Genomic DNA, 15,430 nt, shown 5'->3' with positions numbered 1-15,430 from the left:
TATCACCCCCTACCTGAATAAATCTTTCTACACACGAAGTAGTGGGGAGGCATCAAGGTTTAAAACCACAGTTTGAAAGACATTAATCCTGAGTCAAATCATACTGGTTAGACCTTTAAGAGTATTATACTTTGGTTCAACTTAGAAATGAAAGAAAAAGTAGATAACAACCAGTAGATAACCAAATTATATATCACAAATTGAGTAGGATCAATGCTAGTGATGATATTTTATAAATAGAAAGTGCTAAATGACACCTGGAAATTTGAGTGAGAACGTTCCTTTTTTTATTAAAATAATCTTATGTGTATTTATTTTAAAGTCATGAATAGAGATGGGCGGTAATGATTTTACCGCTGTTCAGAAGCATTGTGATTGGGGGAACGAACCTGAAGGGTATGTTTCCAGGTTCAGTATTTGCTGCGGATTGGACACTGCGTGCAGCCGCAGCATCCAATCTGCAGCAGCAAGATGTTATAGCATAGTGGAGGGGATTTTCTGAAATCCCATTTCCACTATGCATGCAGGGATGCCGCTGACTTCCCTGCATATACACACATGCGGCGTGTCTTTCTAGGCGGCAGCATGTCTATATATCTTGCGGAGACGCTCAGTCTCTGCAAGATAAACATCACCATCCTATGTATAGGATGCTGTGATTCCGTATGTGTTCAATGAGCACATGCGAATCATTGTAAGTACAAAGGCCAGCAGCGTTTTGGATGGAGCTGTGTCAAAAGGGCTACAGTTACGGACCGTGGAAACATACCTGAGCAGTAACATAGACCTCCTGGTGACGCCTATGTTTGGTGTCCGTGCCTGAACAGTAAGTGTTGGGTACGGATGCCGAACTTTACTGTTTCGGGTTCGCCCATCTCTAGATGTGTATCTCCCCATTAACTAGGTAGGCATCCTTGGTGTCATTATTTGTAGGCACTTTATACCTGTTTGTGAATGGTTCAATAGTTTTCTGTCTATGTACATGTCCTTTGTGTAATATTTCATGTCATTAATTGGACTAATATTGAATTAATAAAAGTTAGTTTTTTTATATTTTAATTTCCCACTAATTTCTATATCACATCTTTTGTCTGGGCCCTAACCATCAGACTCCACTTGTGTAAACACCCACAGTTACATGCATATTCTCCTTAAGGTACTGTCACACTAAGCGATATCTGATATCGCTGTGTCTGATACTTACCTACGACCGGCTCCCCCGCTGGTTATCGCTGATCGCGAGAGAACGTCCAGGTCTGTTTCTCGTCATCAGCTTCCTGCGGCGCTTCCTGTGGAGAGACGAGCGACGAGCGAGGATGCGGGCGGGAGGACGTCAGGATCGCCGCGTCTGACAGGTAAGTAGCGACCCCCGACCCCTGCGATGTCGCTGGTGAGATCTGCCTGTGTGGCAGCTCACTAGCGACCACTTAGCGATGTACCAGCGATCCTGACCGCGTCATATCGCTGGTTGGGATCACTGGTACATCGCTAAGTGTGACAGTACCTTTAGTCACCATTTAATAAAATGTGCACAACCTAATACAGTTAGTATCTCTCAGGATACCTGTAGTTTAGAGAAGAGTTAAGGAAAGACATATTTGTAGCTCTTACTGGTATGATGAGATTTGATTGTAATTTATGATATTATTGCGCACTTATAAAACATGTATCCTATTGAACACAAGTCTAAATATCTGTAATATAGAGAAAAACACAATATGTATGATATCAACAGCATAATAAAAATCAGAAGGTACACAGCATTTCCAAACTGTTTAATCAAGATTTGCAAAAAAGCATGGCCATAAATGGTAAAAGCTGAAAATCTCATTAGACATGCAAGTTTTAAGCAGCAGAAAATTATTTTAGTTCACGTTAGTACAGAAGTACATTAACGTAATTCATCAAAATCTAACCGGCCTCATTAACATTCTGATTATCACCTTATTAATAATTTAGGAGAAGAAACTGGCACTGCTCGGAGTATAATGCATACTTTTTCACAGTGAAAGGGCATAATAGTAAAGCTCACTAATGGGAACACTACAGAAAATGTGTTTGTTAAGCCAATACATTTTTAAAATAATTGTTCTAATTTGTTAAAGTTTTGGAAAGGAAGAGTGTGACCTTATTTCACATTACATAGTAATAAAATATTTGGTTTAATGTTCCAACAGGTTTCTTATGGATGAAAAGCTGCTAGAAGGAACAGAGGATAACAAAATAGTCTACATGAAAAATCAGATATTTTATAGCACCTATTAAGAGCTGCGTTAACTCAAATGGCAGTATATAAAACGTTCAGTTAAAGAAGCAATCCCATTACATTTTTTATTCCCTAAATCTATGCAAATTTAAGCGTAGTGTCGTGTAAGTGTGGTAATATACTCACCACTGGTCTTGTGTTCAGTGTCACTCCGGTCCTCCTCTCAGTTAGGTGATTGTGATTCTGACGAGCCGGAGTGCGCTACAATGTATGTGTGAGCCGGATATTGCTTTTAGGATTCACTCACACTGACATAGAAATCGGGCAAGTGCAATCCAATAAAAATTGTATTACACTCAGACCAATGTTATTAAATGAAGTAGTGCAAATCAGCGATTTTTTTTCAACTGTATTTGGCATGAGAAAAAGATCACAGCTTGTTGTGATTTTATTCCAAAATCGGCACAGTGCGAGGAAAAAAATTGCATGCCATACAGACCATCAATATGGCATATGATTTTTATGGATAAATTACAATTCTGTAGCACAGGAAACTGTAAATGGCCCTGTAAAAGATGAATAGCTGCTGAGTAAAAAAAAACAGATTGTATACGGTCAGCACAAGAACAACATGTGGGAAAAATTTGTCCCTCTCTCTTGGGTGAGAATATTTTATGCGCTAGTGTGAGCGAACCCTTGTGGCTTGCCCACACACTGCTGTATATTCACTCAAGAATCGGGCAGCTTATACTAATGACACTTGGCTCACACTCTATAAAAATAGAAAAATTGGATAGACAAGAATTGCAAAATAGGGTCTTATCTGGTGGCAAGAGTATAAAAAGTTAAGAAATACACTCACCTGATTGTGGTAGTCTCAACTTATATACAAAGCAGGTGAAGGTTGCTGCACAATCACCAGTGGGGTTTGATGCAAATGAATGAAAAATGTGTTGATTCAAAATCCAAAATACGATCACAGGAAGAGATGTCTATGATTTTGTCCTGATGAAGACGTTTGTAAACCTTGAAACGCATTGATGAAATAAAAGGCATTCATAACACATCTCCGTCTATGATTGTACTTTGGATACTTGGCAGCGCAGATTTTAAATCACCCCATTCCTCATTCAATTGGCTAAAATTCTATCAGAGTTTGAGCCTAATGGCATCTGAGTATGATCTGATTCTCTCGCATGAAAGAATCGAATCACAGGTGCGGAGAAGACGGTGAACTAAATTTCTCTATCTTCTTTGTTGCTGTGGGTGTACATCAGACTGCACTCGGATGTCATATGAATACAGTCTGATCTTTTACACACATCCATAGACTTGTATGGGTGCATGTGATCCGAACATCAGCGACACTTGCAGTACGCTGCGACTGCTTTCTCACACAGATCTGCACTGCCCCATAGTATAACATTGGGCTGAGTGCTATCTGCTAATACATTGGATAGCACTTGGACGCATTATATGCTTGTGGGAGAGAGACCTTACAGTGTAAGTCCATAAAGCAGCGTTATAAAGCTCCATTGGCTTACATGTGTAACCCAGCAATTTGGAAGAGCCGTTACATTATGTTGTTCTGTACTGATAACATTTTTCACTATGGCAACTAGTCAGGCATTCATAGCTGAAGGAAAAATGCAACATTCTTCTGTCCTGACACTACCTGACGCAAGTCTTTTCCTATTGTTAACAGAAGACTCAGGACAGGAGTTCCAGAAATACTGGGTTTGACTCTTAGTTTTGACATCCTCACTGTCAAAAATTAACTTTTTGACAGTGAGGGTGATCAAAAAGTGGATCAGGCAGCCAAGGATAGGTGGTGAGTTCTCCTTCAATGGAAGTCTTCAGAGACTTGACAGATATCTGTCTGAGATGGTTTCGTGAATCCTGCATTGAGCAGGGGGTTCGACACGTTGACCTTGGAGGTCCCTTCCAACTATGATTCTATGAATAGTCATACTTTACATAATGTCTTTATGTCTATGTACATATAAAATGTTTGTATAATTTAAAAAAAGGAAGTAGCTAAAGGAATGTAATAGTTTTGTGGTATAGAAAGCATATTCTCCTGTATATACTGTATATATATAGTGCATGTTATATATTTAAACTATTAAACTATGCCATGAAAAATATAAAATTATACTACTGTTGTGCACCAACTGATAATTTTTTATTTCTAGTAGAAATGATCTTGTGAAGAGTAATAATAAACATTGAAATACTTACTTGATATTAACCTTTTTTCACTGGTGTCAAACGAGCGTTTGAAAAGTTGTCCGAGTTTTATCTAGAAAATCTATATCTATTTTTTATGTTCGTGTGACATCCATGTGGCACCCATTTTTATCATTCAACATTTTAAAATGTACATAATCAAATATGGTTCCTTAGATTACCTATGCAATTATTAGGGCTCATTCATACAAGCATATTATACGGATGTATGCTAAGTAAACATTGGACAGCACATTGACCAATGTAATTCAACAGAGCTGTTCAGATGATAGCTTTTTCCAGTGGACCAAGTGTCTGTGTGAAAAAAAATCCCACTATGCAATATTCTCTTACGAGTTTTGGATGAGAATCACCTATACAAGTCTATGGATGCAGAAGAAAAATTGTATCCCATGTGGATCATCTGCATAGCATCCAGTTTTTACAGATTTATTGCTATTATAAGTCTAGGTTAGATGGCTTCTTTTAGCCCAAGGTGTGGGTGGGCACTTGGGGAGCGAGGACTTGGAACACTGAAGGTCACAGGCTTTCAGAACACAGGAAACTCCAAAACAATGCAAGCATATGCAGACCAGTTGCAGATAGAAATGCAGAGCAAAACAAACAGTCTTAATAACATGTTGGTGTGTGTCTAAGGCTGCTTGCACACTTGCTTTATCAGTCGCAGTGCTCGGTCACCGCTAAGCTCCGCCCCCGGTGGCGCCCCCTCCGGTCAGCTCCTCCTATGGTCGCATGACACTGCATGCGATCAGCGTACCCTATATTTAGAGTTGGGCATGCTGGCCGTGCGCTGGTATGGTTTTGCTGACGCATGCACCCTTTTTGCGCTGATGTGCGCCAAATGCACCATGTTGCATTTTTGTGCGCTTGACAAAAAGGGCGCATGTGTGAGGAAAACCATACCAGCGCATGGTCAGCATACCCAACAAAAAATATAGGGTACGCTGATTGCATGCAGTGTTATGCGACCATAGGAGGAGCTGACTGGAGGGGGTGCAGCGGGGGGCGGAGCCTAGTGGCGGCCGAGCACTGCGACTGATAACTCAAGTGTGCAAGTAGCCTTAGTGAGCCTTAAATAGGCCTAGGCAGATAATGTCATGGGAGTATGTATTGCCCCTTGTAAAGCCCGACATGTAGCACAGCAGAGAGGAAGGTGGTGAAGCACTGCCGGGGCAAGACAAATGCCTACCAATAAGTAAATGTATTTAACCATGCATATTTTAAAATGTTGCTGTGTGAGAACCAATTTGACATGCATATCCCACGGAAATAAAAAAGGACACATCTGTGCCACATTGATGGCACACAGATGAAAATATGGATGATAATTATCCAAGTTTTCAGGAGAAACTCTGACAATTTTTCATACACTTGTTTTACTGTAATTGGAAATCTGTTTTAGGTGATTTTGTTAAACACATATGTAAATGAATTTAAAATGCAAAACATTTGCTATCCATTATTGTTTCAATAAATAATTGGAAAGAATTCTATTAACACATAGCAAATTAAAATAAGAAAAGACAAAAAAATGCTCTTGACTGAATAAAGTGTATTACCAAGACAATGATCTGGGCTTTGGTTTTAAACCTATAAAAATAATTTTTCTTTCCTTTTAATGTGATATATATAAAAATATAATGACGAAATTATAGAAATAAACTGATTTATTGATGACATTATTGTATATTTAGTACATTTTACAGCATTTTTAAAATCATTGCACTACTGAAACTATATTGCATCTTTTTCTCAATAAATCCGATTAGGGAATAATAATAATTTTCCAGATGTAAAACTTTCTGCTTTATTACTTTACCGAGACTGTTTATAAAATTACACAACCAGTTGAAGAAAAAGGAAAAAAAAATACCATCATATAATAAGAAAATAGATGACATATCAAAAGGTTAAATATACCACCCACCGAGGACAACCTTGTGCTAGTCCATCAAGAAAATTGACAGACTGCTGGAAGATAACAGTGAAAACAGTAGGTCAGAAGTCTCTAATCCTCAAATAACCTCTTCACTTCCAACATCATTTAGATAATTTATAATACAGGTAAGACAGCTTTCCAAGAGTGATTCCGGAATATATTCTCAATCAATATCAAGACTCCTAGAAGTCATGGAGTTAATTAGATAGATGAATTGGTAGAGTGACCTTGTGAGTAAACAAGCCCTGTTGGAGATCTGTGCAGTGGAAGTGTAACAAGACTCATCACTTTACTTGACTGTAACTGCCAAAATGTGATCTTATTTGTCATATGCGGTCTCCAGTTCAGGTGATCTGTAGGTATTTCAGTAAGCAGCACTGTTCATTCATACGAGTGTATGATTACAGTTATTTGTAATACAACTCTAGTTATTTGAGTATTTATATATATTGGAAATGGATACACAGATAATATATACACAATGTGTGTATATATATATATATATATATATATATATATATATGCGTATAGGGTGGACCATTTATATGGATACACCTAAATAAAATGGGAATGGTTGGTGATATAAACTTCCTGTTTGTGGCACATTAATATACGGGAGGGGGGAAACTTTTCAAGATAGGTGAAGTCAGCCTTTTTGCATCCAACTTTATTTTTTCAGTGGGAAGAGGGTCATGTGACACATCAAACTTATTGAGAATTTCACAAGAAAAACAATGGTGTGCTTGGTTTCAACGTAACTTTATTCTTTCATGAGCTATTTACAAGTTTATGACCATTTATAAAATGTGTTCAGAGTGCTGCCCATTATGTTGGATTACACAGGTCAACGAAAAAAAATTTTTTTTCTGGTGTCCAAAATATTTTAATGAATTTGGGGTATTTTTGGGGTGCTGATTCTGAATATGTCATCAGTTTTGCCAGATTGGCTCAAGTTTTTGAGATTTTTGGTATCTTATTTATAGCACTTGTTGGTAAATGCGACGCATCATCTCATTAATTTCTTTGGATTAGTACTTGAACTGAGCAGTTCTCAATATAGTTTTGTGTTAATTAGTGTTCTAAAAGTTTGTTCATAGCTTGATTTTTGCACTAACTTTATGTTGTTGTCTGTTTTCCAGTGAAAAGCATGAACTCATCATGAAGAAGTTGTCTTAACGATCCAGACTCATTCTGTTACATTTGTGGTGAATATACACTGCCAAAACATAGAAGAAACATAACACACTTCGTAAAAAAAGTGTATTTTGCCTATTTTGGGGTTATGCTTGGGGACCAAGACAAGTTTTGGGCACCACACATAGTGTGCAAAGCATGTATCGAATTATTACGAAAATGGAGCAAAGGACAAAGAAAAAGCTTCAAATTTGGTGTTCCAATGGTGTGGAGAGAGCCAAAAAATCATCATGATGACTGTTATTTCTGTGCAGTGCAAGTGCAAGGATTCAATAAGCATAAGAAACGAAAATGGGAGTAACATGGAATCTGCAAGAAGGCCTGTCCCTCATTGTGAAGATGTGCCTGTACCTGTGTTTACCATAAATAACAGTCATCATGATGATTTTTTGGCTCTCTCCACACCATTGGAACACCAAATTTGAAGCTTTTTCTTTGTCCTTTGCTCCATTTTCGTAATAATTCGATACATGCTTTGCACACTATGTGTGGTGCCCAAAACTTGTCTTGGTCCCCAAGCATAACCCCAAAATAGGCAAAATACACTTTTTTTACGAAGTCTGTTATGTTTCTTCTATGTTTTGGCAGTGTGTATTCACCACAAATGTAACAGAATGAGTCTGGATCGTTAAGACAACTTCTTCATGATGAGTTCATGCTTTTCACTGGAAAACAGACAACAACATAAAGTTAGTGCAAAAATCAAGCTATGAACAAACTTTTAGAACACTAATTAACACAAAACTATATTGAGAACTGCTCAGTTCAAGTACTAATCCAAAGAAATTAATGAGATGATGCGTCGCATTTACCAACAAGTGCTATAAATAAGATACCAAAAATCTCAAAAACTTGAGCCAATCTGGCAAAACTGATGACATATTCAGAATCAGCACCCCAAAAATACCCTAAATTCGATGAAATATCTTTGGCACCAAAAATGCTGTTGACCAGTGGCAATGCAACCCCCTTCTCCCACTCTTGACACACTGATAGAACACCACAGAAGAAATGCTAGCACAGGCTTCCAGTGTCCGTTGTTTCAGATGCTGCATATCTCGTATCTTCACAGCATAGACAATTGCCTTCAGATGACCCCAAAGATAAAAGTCAAATGGGGTCAGATCGGTAGACCTTGGTGGCCATTCAACTGGCCCACGACGACCAATCCACTTTCCAGGAAACTGTTCATGTAGGAATGCTTGGACCTGACATCCATAATTGATGGCATGGTGTGGTACATGGGGTACAAAGATAGTAGGGCCATTCTTCATCAATGAAAACCTCAATGCCACTGGATATCTGAAATTGCTACATGGTGATGTGTTGCCCTCTTTATGCACTGAAGATGGCACGTTCCCTGAGTTTTTCCAGCAAGATGGTGCACCACCACATTATGGTGTTAGGTCCGAGCATTCCTACAAGGAATCTAACCCCCTTAGACTAGCATTTCTTCTGCGGTGTCGCTTTCAGTGTGATGTCAATATTTTTTACAGACATATTCGAAAACTATAATAAATCATTATGATTATATATGATACATGTCTACTGCCCATAATTCTTTTATGAAGACTTCAGCTGCATTTACTGTGAACTGTAAAATGATTATTATTACAGTCAAAATAATTTGCATATGTTTTTTCATATTAAAAGAAAAATTACAAAATCTTTAAAAAATATTTGCAGACAGGACAAAAATTTGCCCTATTTGCCTTATTTTTACAAACTGTTCTGGAATTTCTGAACCGTTGGCAAACCTGTCAACTGTTAAACATGCAACTTTTACGGGAACACTGCATAGGAAGCTGTATGTGGTCTCGTACATTTTAATAGCTGCTGATGCATAAGCATGCATACCATATGGATTGCATTATTATGACAATTGAGATGCAAATTGTTCTTTTTCTCTGAATGAAAATTGGACAATTTTTTAATCTGCTCATGTTAGCTTATCCTTAAAAATGCACAGAAAAAATCAGGCAAAGGAGAAGAGGTAAGATCACCTAAATTTATCAAAGCCACGTACCGATTTTACTCAAAATATTGGTATCTAATTATTCCTGCTATTAGTGAATACTACCGAATGAAGAAAAAGTTCTTAACATACCTAGAGGGTTGCAAACAAAGAAATTATACTTTAAAAAGTTAAAACTGCTCTATGAATGGATTTAATTAGAAGAGCCATCCCATAATGACAACCCTTTTTCATATGTTATGTGTAATATTGTAGCTCTGCCTTAGCAATGGCTTGTACAGATATTGCAGCGCTATAAGTGATTAGTGCAGCGAAACGTCAAATACGGCTGAACATGTAAACACAGCTCATACAACTGTTCAATGAGAGTCTCTGGACTCATGGAGACTGCATTGCTGAACTTAGTACCGAGATAAATTAATACTCATTAAAATTTCACAGGACCAAAGCAGATTACTTGTGAAGGTTTTTTGCAGTTAATGTCATGTACTTGCAGTGGTGCCGGTGACACAAGTGATCATTGTTTACACCGTGGATTTTAATGAGTTTTTAATTATGTTAGGCATTAAGCACTACATCTGAGTACCTTACAGAGAAATTTTCCAAATGAATAGCTGAAGCCTAGGTGGACTTTAGCTCTTCCGAAAACTGTGGCTTCAAAACAAAGGCTAATATTGTGTGCTTTGTTGTTTGTCAATATTATATAATATAATCAGATGATAATCAAATCAGTCATATCAGACCAGGAAAGCTCTTAAGTAACATGAGGAATACAGACAGGCATAATAGCATGAATGCCTTTCAGGGCTTTGCATTAAACTTATGCATGTAATGTGAATATGAATTTAACTGATTTTTTGAACTATTCAGTTACATTGACAGATGGTAGATTTTATTCAAGTTGAATTAAATTTTACTTGAGTTTTATAAAAAAATTCATATTCTCCAGAATACATAAGCTTTGTAGTTCACTCAAAATGGTGGAAATTTATCTTAGGCCTGTTTCACACATCCGTTTTTTGGCGTCCGCCAAAGTGTGTAAAAACGGATCTGTTTCTGTTTTGCCACAAACGAATGCTAACGGATCTGTTTTTTGGACGGATCCACTTTAGCCACTAATGCAAATCTATGGGAAAAAAAACGAATCAGTCAAAAAAAATGGCGGATCCTTTTTTTTGCAAAACGGCGGATTTTGACGGACGTCTAAAAACGGATGTGTGATATAGGCCTAAACGGTTGAGGATTGACAAATGGTAAAAAAAAATGCTGCTCGACGCCCTCTTGTCAGGCCTCTTCTTTCCACCGCCATGCACAGTATATTCGGCCTCATTATAATAGGTCAGGACTTCTGGCTGCAACCAGGTCTCTGCACATGTTGGGGGACAACAGAAAACATTGTGACCTTGTGATGCACAGGACCATATGAAGCCTGGTTGTGACTGGAAGTCTAAACCTAAAATAATAAGGCTGGGAATGCAATATAGTGAAAAGAAGTGAATCTGAGGATCAGATTCCGGGCAGTGGGGCGGTCAAGAGAAGAGCAGTAAGGTATCAGTTTTTCTTTTTACATTTTACATTAATTACACACTGGGGTCTAACTAATAAGGAACATTCAAATCATGGTGGATAACTTTAGTGCAAATCGAATTTCCCAGGAAAATCCATATTATTTGATGAATTCTTGTCTTGTCAGACTGGCTCATCTCTAGTTATAATATAATATTTAATGGGTTGTCTCATGAACATAGCCATGAAATATTGGTGCAGTGGTGCAGATAACATCATAAAAGGCATATAACCCATTGAGACATCCCTCTATAGGCTACAACAGGGAGCTGTTTTGTAAGAGCAGACATTGCTCAGGCAGATAAACATCATCTGTGTACTATATGTGGACATCCAGCTAAACCTTAAGTTGGACCGTAACCAATCAGCAGATCATAACTCCCATTGGTACTTTTCTTGTGATGAAATAAACTGCTCAAGAAAATAAACCATTACACAATACTGTTTATTATATTCATAAGGAAGGAATAAAACTGGGGACAAACTCCCTATTTGTGCCCCAGGTTCTGGGGGGCAGCAGCAGATAACAAGACATTCGCCTTCACCGGATACAGGAATAAGGCAGTAACTTGCATCTTTGCCCTTGTTGGGGGAAAATAATAGTCCTGAATAATGTTTCATGCATTCAACACAGCAATGAACATGGACTATGTATGGAAGCTAACAGAGTCCCTGAAGGTTCATGTTACAAAGTAGAACCCGGTGCTGATGTGTCGAGAAATGTAGAGGTTTCCAAGTGTCAGTAAATTCTTGGACAGTATGTAAAAGTCAGCATCTTAACATTCATCCATTCTGTGTATCTTGAGAAGCTTAGTTAAGTTATTATGATTGTACTTATCAATATTTTATCAATTACACTGAATTTAGTGATTACTGTGTTCCGTTTTTCGGGGCTGTAGGCTTACTTTTTAGGTTGTCGAGATAAAAGAAATAATGAGGTTGACAAACTCTTGTACCGTATTCTCCAGTAGAAGCAATAGCTTTAGGGGAATATACGTCCAGTAAAAAGTATCTAATAGAGTATTTTTCACGTTTTTGCTTGTGGATTTTAGGGAAACTAGAAGACAAAATAAAATGTATGTGACAACTCCTTTAAGGAAAAGCTTTCTTTGTACAGAACATCAATCTTCTAGACTCTTAACACTTTTTCTTGTTTACAGCTTTCACATTTAGGTTCACCTGGCCATACTAAAACTTTGGTCAATCACTTCCACATTGCAGACATGACTGGATTCATTTTGAGCTGTGTTTGCTCGTCCACATAGCAAACGTGCAGGAGCTGACTGCTATTTACACGAACGAGACAAGTCCATAAATTGGGCCAAAGTAATGAATGCCGTCATTTTTTTTCCACAAAGACTCTTGGTCAGTGTTGAAAATCAGCCAAACGCACTAGTACATTGCCTATAATGTCTGTGTCTACTCTCCGTGTGTGGTCCATGGGACACATGAACTGCACACGTCCAAATAATAGACTCAACTGAATGAGCCCCAAGTCTTCTATTTTAGGTTTGCTCTGGGAATGCATTCTGTCTACTGAGCTATGATCTTGGTTGTATAGAAAAGGTATGGAATTACAGATATATTTGCTGATGACTTTTTCAGAATGCAAAAAACAGATATAAAACCAGTTTACTATAGTGGAATAAGATAAGAAACATTTGAGCCATGTACAGTAACATGATTGCCAATATGAAATAACCAGATTTTTAGTAGAAAGTAGAACAATACATTTATTTATTAGAAGTCTGTCTCTGCTATTAAACAGAATTTAAAAATTAATTATTTGAACTGTAAGCAGCACTACCAAAGTTACTGCACACATCTTTACATAAATAAAATACATATTAATATTCAGGTCAAGGAACCCAATCCTCTATTCTTTGCTCATTTGTTCAGAAAGTGTGCCAAACTAAAAATATAGGGACGCTATCAATGAAATAGGGCTACATCTCTAGATGAATGAAGCATTGCTTGTAATTAAGAGTCTTTACGTGATAACAAACTCACCAACTGTATTCAATATATGTTATAAACCATCCATTATCATACCCATATTTGGGTGATTCTTAGAGTATTTTTGGACATTTTAATGCATTTGCTACACAGTATTGCATATAAAAAATTCAAATATAATTGGTACAATTAGTTAATAATTATAATTGTATAATACTTTTAAAGGGTTATTCACACAATCACACTATTTTTCACAAAGCACTGTAAACTCATGCTTGCGGTTAATATACAAAGTAAACTTCTGCTCTATCAGTCCCTCTGCATCTAGCTTCACAGGCTAAAATTACATTTCCCAGCAGCACTTGCTTCTCCTCAGTGCTGCAGACCTGTCCCTCTGAGTTATCATGTTAATCTAAGGGTAAATTTCACAGTATGCCCTTGTGCACTCTCTGCTCCTGTACACTACACTGTCTGACCAATTTTATCTTCTGCCATCTTCATCATTATATCTTTCTATGTGGTTTTACATCATTGTTAGCTGGTTACTCTCAGAGGTCAACTTTCTTGTATTCCTTCACAATGGAGTTTGTAATAACTAGCATTGTAGATTGAGCTGTATTTGTTACCTACTGTTGACAGATTAGTAATGTGAAACCACAAATCCTGCACTGTTGAGATGTGGCAGAGGATTATCTTTTGCCCTATGCATCAACAGAATAACATTTGTAGTTTTACATCAATGATCTGTCAGCAGCAGGAAACAAACACAGCTCAACTCTGCTTAGTAACTACAAGTTCCAGTGTGGAGGAGTTGAGCTCTGTTAGAACCTAGCTAACAAGGATGCAAACCACACAGGCAGCTATATTGATGTTGATGGCAAAAGATAAAGTCGGTAAGGAAAGGTGCTGTACAGGAGGAGACAGTGCACATAGGCCAAAAATGTATTCAAAAGTAGAATATGTTCCATTTCTGAGGTAGAAGCAGAGCTATGCTAGCAGGAAGCCAACTGATAGAGACTGCACTGTGCATGATTGAATTGGAACACTTAAACTACATCAGGTCAATTCCAGGAGCAACTGGGCATCATTTAGGGCAGTGTTCCCCAAATTCAGTCACCAAGAGCCACGAACAGGTCATGTTATCAGGATTTCATTAGTATGGCCCAGGAGTTGGAATTATTGCCTGTGCAGATACTGCAAATATCACCTGCGCCATACTAAGGAAATCCTGAAAACAAGAAACGTCGGTGGCTCTTGAGGACTGGAGATGGGGAACACTGCTTTAGGGCAATATGTGCAAAAAAGGGGCAAAGTTAAAAACTGAGTTACATTGGAACAAATTAATAAATAAATGCGTACATTTTTATACGATCATATTGTGATTTTGGTAATATCCTTTTAAGTATGGAACTGTTGTTTGGTGTATACATATAGGTATTGTTTGAGCAGCGAACGGTAATTTTCACAGGTAGCAAAGTGAGTGAAGGCAAGCATAAATCTTCCCTTATGTTCTGTCAGGTGAAGATGTGATGGAGGGTTAGATATTTGGACATAAATAAAAATCTAAATATATATAGATACTCATTTGTACATTACATTAAATTGCACATAAGAAAATGTCTCAGTCTTTGCTGCATCTTATATAGCTTAAAGTGCAGATGTGCAGCATAAGAATGTTAGATAAGGAATTAAGAGCCATTAACTGCATGAATAATTTACATCTGTTTTAACTTGCTACCATTAGTAGCATAAGTAGATTTGCTGACAGAGGTATCATACCCATCTAATCATACTTTATGGGCATGACTTAAGGTCCCGCTACATTTAGCGATGCACCAGCGATTCCGACAACGATACAACCCTGTCAGGATCGCTGGTGCATCGCTAAATGGTCGCTAGTGAGCTGCCAAACAGGCAGATCTCACCAGCGATGCAGCAGCGGTCAGCGTTTGTTACTTACCTGTCAGATGGCAGCTCTGGTGACGACTTCCTCCCGCGTCCATGGAGTCGCTCGTCGGCGCCAGCAGGAAGCCGATGACGAGAAATGGACCAGGACGATCTTACACGATCAGCGACATCCAGATTGCCAGGTCGGAGGTAAGTGTCACATGTAGCGAGATCACTGGCGATATCGCTATTGCATCATAAAATCGGTGACGCTTTAGCAAGATCACTAGCGATCTCACTATGTGTGAAGGGGGCTTTAAACGAGAATTTGCTTCAATTCCATTTTTCTTGTCTTTCCTATAAAAGATTGTTTCTTCCTTCTTTGGAAAATCATTTACAAAAAAATCAAAACAATATACACTGCTCAAAAAAATAAAGGAAACACATCCTAGATATC

General features: G+C 37.9%; 1 protein-coding gene across 1 annotated transcript in view; it reads right to left on the bottom strand.

Annotated features, from left to right (window-relative positions):
* CNTNAP2 (contactin associated protein 2) overlaps positions 1–15,430 on the bottom strand; it is a 2,930,334-nt gene that overhangs the window by 2,887,871 nt on the left and 27,033 nt on the right. The window lies entirely within an intron of this gene.

This window comes from Dendrobates tinctorius, unplaced genomic scaffold (genome assembly GCF_039654945.1).
Source record: "Dendrobates tinctorius isolate UK_male_01 unplaced genomic scaffold, ASM3965494v1 ptg000162l, whole genome shotgun sequence".
Lineage (NCBI taxonomy): Eukaryota > Metazoa > Chordata > Amphibia > Anura > Dendrobatidae > Dendrobates > Dendrobates tinctorius.
The sequence above is the reverse complement of the archived record's forward strand: the minus strand, read 5'-3'. Positions and strand labels throughout refer to the sequence as shown.